The sequence below is a fragment of the Cyprinus carpio genome, chromosome A7 (genome assembly GCF_018340385.1).
Source record: "Cyprinus carpio isolate SPL01 chromosome A7, ASM1834038v1, whole genome shotgun sequence".
In the NCBI taxonomy this organism is placed as follows: domain Eukaryota; kingdom Metazoa; phylum Chordata; class Actinopteri; order Cypriniformes; family Cyprinidae; genus Cyprinus; species Cyprinus carpio.
Window position 1 is genome coordinate 565,478 of NC_056578.1, and position 13,964 is coordinate 579,441.

At 39.8% G+C, this 13,964-nt stretch overlaps 1 pseudogene; it reads left to right on the plus strand.

Annotated features, from left to right (window-relative positions):
- Positions 1-735: 735 nt before the first annotated feature.
- LOC109070890 lies at positions 736-13,964 on the plus strand (annotated as a pseudogene).

Sequence of the window (13,964 nt, forward strand, 5' to 3'; positions counted from 1 at the left end):
GTCAACAATGTCTAAGGATTGGCCAAGATACCAAAAGTCTATCATCAAAGGTCAGAGATGGTCAGTATGAACTGAACTTAAACATTTTGATTTGAGACAAAAAAATCTAATTTGTATCTTTTTCTTTCGCTGCATTGCTTTGAGGTGTGTTGGGGTGGGTGGAACAGGTTTGAGATGTTTTGCATGGATGCTCTGATAACAGATAGGGACAAAACTTTAATTCTTGCTTTAAAGCCTGAAATACCCCAGGTTTGTGACAAGTTTCCAGGCCTTATATCCAACCACTAATGTATTCATGAAAAACGCTCAGACCAGTAAAGCTCAGCGTCTGTCAAACTATAAGCATACAATCTGTAATCCATTAATTTTATGATGGTGGGACTTATGGGTGAGGAGATCTGATCTTCAAGAACGTCCAAATTACCATGGCTTTGTGGATTTTCTTGATGACTAGTTTTGTTAACATATTCAATCCTGTTTTTTTATACCAACATGATACCTGAGTAAGAGTTTTGCTTTGGGCAGACAAAAGTCAGTCTCTGTTTAGACAAGATTTACTTGGTGAAGCCCAGTTTAATATTTCCAAACAAGATTTCAAAGATAAGCATGGAGACACCCAACAAAGGTACAAAATAACCTTCAAGTCATGGCTCTGGGCAGCAAATGTCTATGTATAATAATGTATTTGGTTGGGTGTTATGTGGGAGTAGGCCTCAGATTAAGGTATAACAAAAAATGCAACTCCATTTCCTGACAGCAGAGGAAGGGTCAGGTCATGTCCACACGGCTCGCTGCGAGAACGCTGTGAATATTGCCCCCCGATGTGATTTGTTTCTGGATCGGAGGGATTCCATTTTTGTGATTCTTCAGGACAACTGGGATTTTAAAGCAGAAAGGGAAGGAAAATTCACAGGCAAAAAGTCCCACCCGAATCCACACATGGCCAGATATATTGCTCGTATCAGAAAAATCCATCCCCAGGAGACCAGCAACATCCCGTCCGTCCAAGGTGGGGTTACCGTTGGCATATGGGGGAGTTTTTTGGTTTTTGATTACGGGAAAAGAGATAGGAAGGAGCAAAAAAAAATGTTCCATTCTACAATCCGATGGCCCCCCGTGCCAAACAATATGAATTTTATGCCAAAGACACTTGGTGGGAAACGTATAAAAAAGCACCAGACCATCACTGGATGTTCTGCGCAAACCAGTAAGTAAAACTCCCGTGGTCATCTCTGTGGAGAAAACGTACTTATTAAGTTCATAAGCACAGTACAAGTGAGTCTAATTGAATACCTGCACACACCAGAGTATTGCTTATATGTGCAAACACTTTTGATTTTTTTGAGTTGTTGTTCTCTGTATATTCTTGTCAACAGCCGGGTACCCTGATGACCCTTCCTTCCACCACCCACCCAGAGGGATGACGGACAGCCCCCAAGTCAAGGCTTGTTCGCTTTGGATGGGTTTTTCTGGGAGTTCCACTGGTGAGGAAAGGAGCAATGTCTTAATTATTAAATTAACTTGAGAATACTTCAAAATAGAAACATTGTATAAATTAAGTAAAATGTATTACAGTGATGGATTCTTTAATCAAATTTCGTTTAAGTTTTTTTTTGGTGTGTTTCATTTCAGATTTCGCTTGTATGTTGAACATCTGGGGAGTCAATTATGTAACCTGCGACTGCATGTGGATCACGATCTCAAGCTGGAATCAGTGAAAGTCCCATTCATCCTCCTTTTCTGCTTTATTTAATTCAGTTCATATCCTCTAATTCAGTTAAAAATCATTCTCAAACAAATTTTAAACACAACTAAAATTTCTTCCTTTTTTTAATGTGTGCCACAGCAATTCCTTAAATTCGATCCAATTTTTTTGCTTGCAGTTCTGACCTGCGTTATTATTATCTCCATGTCGTAACCACCATCACAACAATTACAGCCAACGTCAGTGTCCCCCGCGATCTCCACCAACAACGGAAAGGTCTACTCTGGTGAGAGAAATTAAATTTTTTATTCACCTCAACAGTAGCCACACGTTTTATTGGTGATTTTCCATGTTTGGTTTTAATCAGAATCCTCAGCTCGTGCTTTTGCATGAACAAAAAAGTATAAAACATACTCAAAACAAACAAGAAGTGTTTACCTGAGATGTAAAACCTTGTGGAAGAAAAATGCATTGCTTTTAATTTGTTTAAACAAATGTAGTGTTGTGCTGAATTTGTAAAAAGTGATCTTTCTTTCTTTCCAGCTGGCACATACTTCATGATCTCTCGGAGTCTGGGTCCGGAGCTCGGAGCGACCCATCGGTTTGCTCTTTGCATTCGCCAACGCTCTCGCCTGTTCACTCAACACAGTGGGGTTGCCCCCCGAAACCGTCAGAGATGTTCTTAAAGTGAGACACCTCTCACATATAAATGTATTATTGTTAGGTTTTGGGGATTTTCAGAGAGCTGCTTGAAAATGTATTCTATACAAGCACTTTTTTCAACATGTTTTACTCAAACTTGATGAGGGACACACTGTCCATGCTTTCTTTGAAGAAACAGGAAAGATTTGTTTCTGGTGATATTCACTCTAAACTGTGCGTTATCACCAACAACGCCCAATATCATTAGATTTATTATTTCCTATATCGTTACTGCACATCAGCAACTCACCAGGAACATGAAAACAATCTCAGACACCTTGGTCCCACGTATCATTTTATTTAATTTTTTTTTTATGTCCCTGTACGCAACCCAGAGAGGACCACATCAAGATTATTGCAAACCCGCCCACAAGCAATAATCAACCTGCCTATATTTGGCTTGGGAACTAATGTGGCTGGAGCTGCGTTCTCTGGGAACTCCCTCCCTCTCAAGCGATAGACTTCTACGTGTCTGATTGGTTGCCGCCCAAAACCGCAAATCATAGCTCAATTACCATAAAGTTGCCCTGATTTCAACTCCTCCTCGATGCTCTCACCGCTGCTCACCGACGCGGCTCACATTGAAAATGAATGACTTCCGGCCACTTTGACGCTCTTGACGGTGGCGGTGTGAACACACAGCAATGGTTCTATTTGACTCTGTTTTTTTTAATATCTCACTCAGAATTGTTTGCTCTCTTTTTCAGGACAATGTGCGCCTCAAGATGGTGGGAACGATGTTCAATGATGTGAGGATCATTGTGGGAAAACCATTACTGTCGTCCTCCTCCTCTGCATCACATTTGGTTTTGCATGGCTTGGGAGGCAACAGGTAAGGTCCTCTGCTTTGGTTTTTACTCATTTCCCAATACTGTCATCGTTTGACAGCATAGCTGCCCCATTTGTTTCTTCTTGGTTTTCACTCCACCACAGGCTCAGATCCTGTTCTTTCATCGCACTCTTGCTCTCCTTAGTTAACTATTTTGGTGGGGACGGTCATCCCCCCCAGCACAATAGAGAAGCAGGCTGTGGGATTTTTCGGCTACCGTGGTGAGTACACGAGATCCTTAATCTAATGCAACCTCAAATGCATCCAATAAACTCCTGTTTATAAACTTATGGAGTCATTATTTTGTCCTGCTACAACAAAAAAAAAATAATGTAGAAGATCAGTTCATCTCATAAAGAAAAACAAAAAAAAAACAATGAAAAATCATAATTAGGACCATAAGTGGGAAATATGAACTGACATTAAGTCAGAAGTATGAAATAATAATGCATAATTATTACATAAAAATATGTTTATAATAGACTATGTCATGATTTAGACCAGGGATCCTCCAACCCTGACTCCTGGAGAGCTACCGTCCTGCAGGGACTTCAGTTCCAACTCTGCTCCAACACACCTGTCTGTTACTTATCAAGTAAGCCTGAACACCTTGAATTTTTTTATCTGGGTTCAGGTGTGTTTGATTGGGGTTGGAGCTGAAATCTGCAGGACAAAAGTAGTTCCCTCCCAGGGAGCAGGGTTGGAGACCACCCCTGATTTAGACTTTTTGCCTCATAATTTAATGACATTTTTTGACAATTTTAACCCTTCCTCATAATTGACTTTTCCAATTATGACTTAGTAGTCACAAATGTCTAATTTATCTCACTTGGAGGAGTTGGATGTGTACTATCAAATTTTCCTGAGGATGGTACTCCTGCCTGGTACTGCTCGGTGACTTCAAAACATCCACCTAGAAAAACCTCAAGCTGCTGACTTCAAACAACATTCTGCTTCGCATCGCCTCATTTGATCTCAGCGCGAGCGTCTACTACAGCTATGCACAAATCAGGCAACCCAGCTAGACCTCATCGACACACACACAAGAAGAAGTGGGGAAAGTTGTAGCCCTAGTGAATGAGAGAGTTTGACTCCTAACTGTAAAGGTGTGAGTGGTTTCGAGTCAGTCGGGCCGGCAATACCACGACTGAGGTGCCCCTTTGAGCAAGGCACCTCCGAACCCCCCAACTGCCCCCTCTCCTGGCGCTGCAGCATAAATGGCTGCCCACTGCTCTGGGTGTGTGTGCACTTTGGATGGGTTAAATGCAGAGCACGAATTCTGAGTATGGGTCACCATACTTTGGCCATGTATGTCACGTCACTTTCACTTTCAGTTCCCCCATTTTTTTTCATGCTGTTGCTCCACGGACAACACTTAGTTACTCCACTGCATACCTCAGACCGTTTCCTCATCACCATTCTAACCTCACACTATACTCCTCACACAGCACACACTCCTCCGCCAGGTCACCTTTCAACGCAACCTATGCTCAACTCTCTGTCTCTCTCTCTCGCATATCCTCTATGGTTTCATCCTCACTTCCACTTCACGCCCCGTCTCTCAGTTTTGTTTTTCAGCACTGGACACAAACACCAGTGCTACTGATACTCCCCTCTTTGCTCCACTCTAACCCTTTTGCTTTGGACAACTTTTGCCTACCCTTTTCATCCAGACCAGCACCGCACCACCCCATCTGCACCCTGGCTGTCCGATGTTTCTCCGTCCGAACATTGCTCTAAACTCAGGGCTGCAGAGAGGAAAATGGCGCAAATATCAAGAAAACTCTACCGACCACAGTGTGTATCAGTCACTCCTCTCTTCCTTCTCTGCAAATGTTTTCATGCTAAAACCAACACCTTCACTACCACAACAAAAATTAAACAACTGTTCAGACTTGCACACTTTTCAAAACTTTCTCTTTCTCTTTCTTTGTCCTCCTCCCCCCTCCTACATCAAACTCTACAGCTGATGACTTTGCAGTTTTCTTCACAAATAAGGCAAAAGAACCATCAGTGACCAATTCTCCCACACCGCAGACTGATGATAATTTCATAAATGGCTAAACAAACACACTCTCTCTCCTCCTTCTCACCCCGTCCCTCCATTCTCAGAGGACAGACATATTTTCCAAAACTTATCCTTTATTTCCAATCATCCTACTACTTGGTCCACTTGATCCTATCCCCACTCACCTCCTTCAGGCCATTTCTTCTTCAGTCATTATCTTCACTGGTAACTTACTCACATTATCAACAACCGACACTCACTTCACTCTGTTACATTTCCCACAACATTTAAGCAGGTAAAATCCCACCTCTGCTTAAGAAAAACCCTCTCTCTAAATCCAGCCACTTTTAGAAAAAATACAGACTGGTTATCCCTTCTGCCCATTCAATTTCAAAAGACACCTCGAGCGGAGTTGTTTGTGTGTTTCAACCCAACTCTCTATGTTTCTTGGGTACAGAAACAGCCTCCCTGGACAGCAACCAATCCGTGGCTTCAAAAAGAAGCCACTCAACTGAGACTGCCATGCTCTCGTGTTACTGAAGCCCTGTGAACCCTGGCGAAAGCAGCTTCCAGATTCTCCACGTACTCATCTGCTGGATCTGTCTGTTTTTGACCAGTTAACCACCAGATATCTCCTATCCACGTTCAGAAAAAACCAATGGGTTATCTCTGTCTTGGAGGGGTGAGGTTTCTCAAGTCACAAACTGGCTTGGCGGCTGGGGGGTGTGGGTTCCTAAAGGTTCAGTGCTTGGACCACTTCTCTCTCTCCATCTACATGACCCCCGTCATTAGGATCTGTCATTCACGAAGCATGGCTTTTCTTATCACTGCTATGCTCATGACACTCAAAACTCTACTTCTCAGTCCAATCAGAATGATCCACGGTAGCTGCTCGCATTGCAGCCCTGTTGAGAGTACACTTTCTAGCTGGATGAAGGACCATCACCTTCTGCTCAAACCTTACTATAGACAGAAACTGCTTGTGGTTCACAGCTAAAACCATCATTTCATCACAACTACTCTATACAGCTGGTTTCGTAGACCATAAACTCTTCCAGGGACCAGCCAGAAACATAGGAGTTGTGATCGATCATCAGTTATGCGCTCACAGACCATTATTGCTACAATGAACCGGTTCTGCAGATTTTGCACTTATACAACATTAGGGAAGATCAGACCCTTCCTATCCGAGCAAAGCCACACAAACTTCTTGGACCAAGCTCTTGTTCTCTCCAGACTGGGACTATTGTACTGCTCTCTTGGAGGGCCTTCCTGCATGTTGTATCAAGCCTCTGCAACTGATCACAGAATGCAAGCAGCGAGAGGTTGTCTTCAGTAGCCAAAAAGAGAGTGAGGCAATCACGGGTTACGCATAGTCCTCTCCTCATCAGGTTATACTCATCAGGTGGCATCAAATTCAAGGGGTCGCGTGATGGGAGTGCCTACAAGACGACCACTGGCATGGCACGAATATACCTAAACTCACTAGTAAAACTTATGTGCCCTCCAGAAGCTTGCATTCTGCAAGTGAACGGCGCCTTGTGGCGCCATCCCAAAGAGGTTCAAAATCACTCTCATGGACCTTTTCCTGGACTGCGCCCAGCTGGTGGAATGACCTCCCAATCTCAATTCGAACAGCTGAGTCTTTAACTCATCTTCAAAAAAAAACCAAAGACACATCTTTTTCACCAGCACTTGACCAACTAATACTACCACTTACCTTCTTTTCTTTTCTTTTCTTTTCTTTTCTTGAAAAAAAAAATGTTCTGTGCTAGACTAACTGAGACTTGTCATGGCACTTGTATACTGTTGTTGTTCTCTTTGTTGGGTCTGATTGTTATTTTTTTTTAACTATTATTTTAGTTTTTGATGAAATTAATATTATTTTTTTTTAACTATTATTTTAGTTTTCTCATAATTAACTTGTCTTCATTTTCACTTTTCTTTCACATAATTATAACTTTTTATCTCATAATTATCATTTTGCGACAATTTTGACTAAGGTTGACTTTTTAAATCTCAATTATGACTTAGTATGTCATAAGTTCTACTTTATCTCATAATTTTTATCTTAGTATTCATAATTTTGAATTTTATCCAGATAAAATGTCATAATTTGACTTCTCATAATCATGACTTTTTTATCTCGTAATGTATCTTTACCTCAATTTTGACTTAGTATTTCGTAATTTCCTTTTTTATCTCAGTTATTGGGACCCCCCCAGCCAATAATAATGACTTACATTATCAAGTGATGGTGTTCCACCAGCCAGAGCATTTGGAGAAGCAACAGCCAAACCTAACCTGCTGTTTTTCCCCAAAGCTGAGATTTTCGTGGAGAATCTGCTGCCTTCCTTCCGAGGCAAAGATGGATCTTTCTTCAGGATGTTTTCCATCTTCTTCCCTTCTGCCACAGGAATCTGTCTGGAGTCAAACATCTGTGGAGATCTCAAGGTAATCTTGCTCAAGTTTTGTTCTTAAGTTGATGTGCCTTTCAAATGATACAGAAATGATGTGCATATGTTTGTGTTATTCCAGGATCCATCGGGTGGGATTCCTAAAGGGACGCTGCAGGCCCATATTCTGGACCACACTGAGCTATTATTGATCTCAGTCACAGTGGTGAGATTAGACATTAGAGGTTTATTGATTTATTATCTATTTTTTTATGTTTATTAATTATTATTATTTTTATGACCAATGCTGATATCTGTAGAGTGTGACTGATATGATATCACACTATAAAAAAAAAAAAAAAAAAACGTGAAAAACGTAATTTGGAACTTTATGAGTTAAGAAAATGATTATAAATGTTGGCTCCAGAATATTTTGGGATTGTTCATTTTTTTTATTATTATTTTTATTTTTTATTTTTATTTTTTTTTAAAGACAGAATGTTTCTGCAAAAAATTACCATATTGGAATGTTATATGGGAATGTTAGCTTCCGATTATTGGCCACTTTTTCCGACACCATCAGCCAAAACAGAGTAATGTAACAGGCCAATGCCGACAATTCAAATATACAAAACAGCTACTCCTATTAGACATATTTCTGTCACAACCTTTCGTATCTTAAACTCTGATTAAATGAAATGTGCGTCTTATTAATAAACCACACACTAAGGCACTCCCCTCTCTTCTCCCTCAGCTGCAAGTGTTGTAAGAGACGCTTCTGGCAGTTTGAATGATAGTTTAGCGCTCAATTCTTCAATCTCCTGCAGCGGTTTGGGCTGTAAATTTGGCTGGAATTTTTTTGACCAGTGTGAGCAGAATCGCACATGTAGCTTTGGACTGGCAAACCATTTCCAGGTGAGCACATCGGCAATGTTATCTAAAACACAGTTTTCACATTTTGTGAATTCTGACTGCTGGAAAGTGTAGTAGATTTTACATTCATATCACTGTATTTGGCATGATGACTACATTCCATCAGACCCACTGAACCCATGACCTTGGCATTGCTAGCGATGTGCCTTTCTAACCCAATAAAGCTACAGAAATGTGGCTCAAAATAGTATATTTTAGCTTTTGGATACTATTTTTCTCCAGATTCTTGCCACAGTTTCAGGATCTGGCCATTTGATCACCATCGGGATCTTTGCTGCCACCTTGTCATCAGCGCGGGTTTTCTTGGTTTCTGCTCCTAAAATTTTCCACGTAAATTGTGTGGCTGTTCTGAGGGTAAGGTTATTTATTCAACATACATTTGACTAATGTTTTTGTGTGTTTTTGTCACAGTGTTTGTGTAAGGATAACATATACCCCCTACATCGGCTTCTTTGGGAAAGGCTACGGGAAAAAAAACGAGCCTCTGCGAGGCTACATGCTCATGTTCATCATCGCTTTGGCTTTTTATCCTCATTGGTAAGTCCTGAATCTCCTTCAGCACAGTTTCTATCTGCGAACGCTTCAACATTTGGTGTCATGATGATTTTTTTTCAGGTGACCTGAACACAATCGCTCCTCCTGATCTCCAACTTCTTCCTCTGCTCTTACGGACTCATTAACTTCAGCTGCTTCCACGCATCGGTCACCAAATCACCTGGTGAGAACCTGGTTATCATTCTGTAACTCAGTCCATCATTGGTGTCTAATAATCCTGTTTATCGTCTCTCACAGGTTGGCGGCCACAGTATCGTTACTTCAATCCATGGACGTCTCTGTTTGCTGCATTCTTGTCTTTTGTCCTCATGTTTTTGTTCACGTGGTGGGCCGCTCTTGTCACTTTTGCTATCGTTCTCTGTCTCTTAGGCTACGTCACCTATAAAAAACCCAGTGAGTAAATGATGCAGATTATAACCAAATTTAAAATTGAATTTTCTGACTGTTGTCATATCTGATTGTGTGTCCAGATGTGAACTGGGGCACATCTTATCAGGCGGGTTTCTACAACATGGCTTTGTCCTTCTCAATGTCTCTGACTAGTGTTGAAGACCACGTCAAAAACTTCAGGTAAGACTTTTCACCAAACTGACCGCTTGAGCTCACGATACACCAGCTGCTCATGTACTCTCTCTCAGGCCTCAGTGTCTCGTTCTGACCGGCCCTCCGAACATTCGTCCCGCTCTGGTGGACTTTGTGGGAACTTTCACCAAGAACATCAGCCTGATGATCTGTGGGAACATTATCATGGTACGCGACGTTTCATCTTATTCCAATAAACTGGCAAACTTAATGCTTTCTTGCTAAATAACGTAACTTATTTCTCTAGAAACCCGTGCTGTGAAGGCAAATTCTCGCTCTCTTGTTGTTTTTAAGGAGGATGAGAAGTCCAGTTTTCCGCAGCACAGCACTGATATGCTGGTGGGACTGGCTAAATCAGAGGAAAGTTCGCTCTTTCTACACGTCCTTCACCGCTGACAGTCTGAAAGAGGGCGCACATCATCTCATGCAGGTACGACTGGCGCTAGCTTTAGGTCTGTTTCTTCTCATCTCATACATCTCACAGAGTCTTTGCTCTTCTTGTCAATTGTTTTTCTAGGCTTCAGGTCTCGGTAAACTGAAGCCCAACACTCTGTTTTTGGGATACAAGATAAACTGGCAGGAATGTAAAACCGGAGAGCTTACAGGACTACGTTCAACACCATTAGGTGAGCTGCTGTTTTTGTTCACAAATTTCGGTGAATCGGTTGCAATTTTTTCTTTGTATTTTGATGTTGTTTAATGTTTCTTGTTCAGCGACGCATTCGATTCTAGCTACGGCATCGCGATTCTGAGAATGATGGATGGATTGGACGTAACGGGTGATTTGCACAGTGCAGGTGTGTGCTTTATACAGTATGACGACTTAAAAAATGGGTCAACACTGCAGTTTGAGTCATGAAATTAAGTCCGATGTGGGTTTGTTGTGTCTGAAGGCAGATCATCTGCAATTGACAATCCAGCATTTGATGCAGACGAAGTCCCGCAATGTGAAAAGGATGAGACTGATAGGAATTCAGGTGAGACATGCATCCAAAGTTATTTTTTTGTGCTCATAAATGTAATTTGACAAACACTGAGAACATTAAATTATCATAAAACAATAGAACATCAAATAATGCAATTATAATCAGCACTTTAAGTTCTGATGTCAGTAAGCCAATCAAAGTGATCCCATTATAATAACAAAGCTGTGCAGTTTCAGTTAAGCTTCATTTGATGTGACGATCTGACCATATAAAGCTCCATTTTTTGTCTCTCCATCCAGATGTTTCTGACGACGATGGATCAAATGAGCAGGTCAGATCGGTGTTTCAGATGAAACAGGGCAGGAAGAGCATCGACATCTACTGGATCTCTGATGATGGAGGTGAGACACAGCTGCCTTGAAAGCTATTTCCATATTTGTTTTCTCACTGTGAAATGCCCATTGTTCTCTCTCTCAGGTCTGACTCTTCTAGTCCCGTATTTGTTGACCAGAAGAAAACCGTTGGAAAAAAGAGCAAACTCAGAGTGTTCATCTTAGGTGGCCGTGAAACCATGGAGGACGATCGTAAAGAGTCAGTTGCTCAGCATTTTTTAAACCAAATTTCTAGTTTTGAAGTGCAGAAATGTTGGTTCTGTAAACTGGTTTGTCTTTGCAGCATGAAGATGCTGTTAAAGAGATTTCGGCTGGAGATCGAGGACATTGTTGTGATAACAGACGTGGATAAACCTCCTCTTGCTAAAAAGTGAGAAACACACTCATAAACAACACACATTCAGAAACATGCAGTAACTTACATGATTTCCTTCGTCTTTGTTCCTTTAGTTGCAGCGGTACGAGGAATCCATCGCCCCCTTCAGGCTGAGTGAAGAACAGGTGGAGGAGACGTACAGGAGCTCAAGAGAATGAGTCCATGGAAAGTGTCTGACAAAGACCTGGAGGCCATAAAACCAAAGGTGTGTGTGTGCGCTAGTGTGTGGCATTTTGAACATGAGTAAAGCTGCTCAGTGTTAAAGCAATAATGCATTATAGACAACAGCTTGTTTCTGTGAAGCTTCTTTGAAACAATGTGTAAATTAACAAATAAATTAGACTAGAGTATGATCATCAGTCTTTTATTTTCAGGTACAGAGGACAGTGAGACTAAACGAGATCATCAAGAAGAACTCAATTCACTCCGCTCTGGTTGTAATGTGAGTATAGATCAGGGTTTTATTTTATAACTAGAACCATAATAAAATCACGACTTAATTGAAATAAATAATATAAAAACTTTATTTCAACTAATTGCAAATTCAACATTTCTCATTTCCGATTAGTTGAAGTAATAAAATGGCAAAATTAACTTCAACCTAAACTTAAATGCTATAAAGATATTTTGTAAAAAGATTGCAATGATAAAAAATAACTAAGATTTTAGCAAAACTAAAAAAGGAATATATAAAAATAAAATCTTATTCCAATTATTATGAATAACTTTAATAGTTTATCAATAATAGTAAAATAAAACATAAAAAAAATATAAAACTATAGACTAGTTGAATCATCCCAATTGTTTTTTTTTCTTCTTGTTTTTCTGTTCAGCCAATACGCAAATGACAAATGAGTGACATCACAAGCAATTTGTCCTAATTTTGGCCTCGCAACTCTCTTAATATGCATACTTTAGTCAATAGAAAAGCCAGATGACCAGTCGACACAGTCTAAACTAAATAAAATAAAATGAATTTTTAAAAAGGGAAAGTAAAAAAACTTCAAAGAGTAGATCAAATTGAATAGTTTTGTAAGGAAATTTGTACATTAAAACAATGTATGGTCACACTTAGAATGCTGTTCTGCCGTCAATGAATAACTACACGGGAACAAACAACTAATGTACTAATAACATTCTAGTAACTACTATTAGCTAACAAGAAATTCTGATTAGCGATGTATTAAGTAATAGCACTCAGTTGAAAGTGGTAATTCACTATTAGCTAATTAGTAACGACTATATATGTATGTCCTGGAGAACCACTAAGAGCTACTATTAGGTTCATAAGTAATGTGAATTATGCATAATATATAATGTAACCCACTAGTAATGACTCAACTATTACCAAATCTTTCTGAAGGAACTACTAATATCTGGATCAGTACTCTAAAGTGAAAAGCATGATAAGTCCTTGATATCGACTGACGTCATTGTAAGCTTTTGAGATATATGTAAGGTCTTTGATAGTAAAGACTCAAGTGTTACTACATCCTTCTAAATGAATTACTAATTATTTGGATCAGTATTCTAAAGTGAATAACACGATAACTCTCTAGTAATTACTGAAATCACTATAAGCTTTTAAGGTTTTGTAAGATTCTGGATAGTAATTCCTTATTTAGTAACATTTGAGTCATTACTAGTGAGTTACCGGAATCTACATTTTAGAATACTGATCCAAGTAATAATAATTCCTTCTGAAGAATTTGGTAATACTTGAGTCACTAGTGGGTATGACCTTCACTTAAGAACTATTTATACATTATGCATCATTCATATTAATTATGAATCTGTTTACAGTATTTCTAAGTGGTTCTTGGGGAGGTATGGAAAAATAGTAGTTCCTGATCAACTAATAGTGAACTACCATATTAGATTAAGCGCTATTTTTAACTATTTTATTAATCAGAGTTTCTTGTTAGCTGTTAGTAGTTACTAGAGTGCTAATATTGTGTTACACATGTGTTCTTGAGTAGCTATTCATTAATGACAGAACAGTATTCTAAGTGATACCCAATTTATATTTTTCTTTATAACTGATTTCAGTCATTTAAGCGAAATGTGACTGGTGGTATGTGTTTTATAATCTTTCTCTGTGTGTGTGATTCAGTTCTCTTCCAGTCCATGATGTCACCTGTCCCAGTTCTCTCTATATGTCCTGGCTGGACGCGCTCAGCTACGGCATCCACTGTCCCGTCCTGCTCATTCGAGGAAACCAGGAGAACGTCATGACCTTCTACTGCCAGTGAATGTGACTGTTTATCATTAAACACTTCTCTTACTGCGTGTAAACCTGCTGCCAGTTTCATTGATGTAAAGATGTTGAACTGAAATGAACTGCGTAATCCTCTCATAAAATGACTTTGGATGTATGTTTATTGCACATTATGTCTATATAAGTGATGATACAGGTTAACGATTTGGCTAGAAAGGATAGAATAGAAATGGGGAAGCACTTCGTCTCTGATCTCTGGACCTTCATTTCAGCGTTGAGGTTTCATGCAATTTAAACAAGACACAATTATATTATATTATGATAAAATAAGTTTATTTGTTC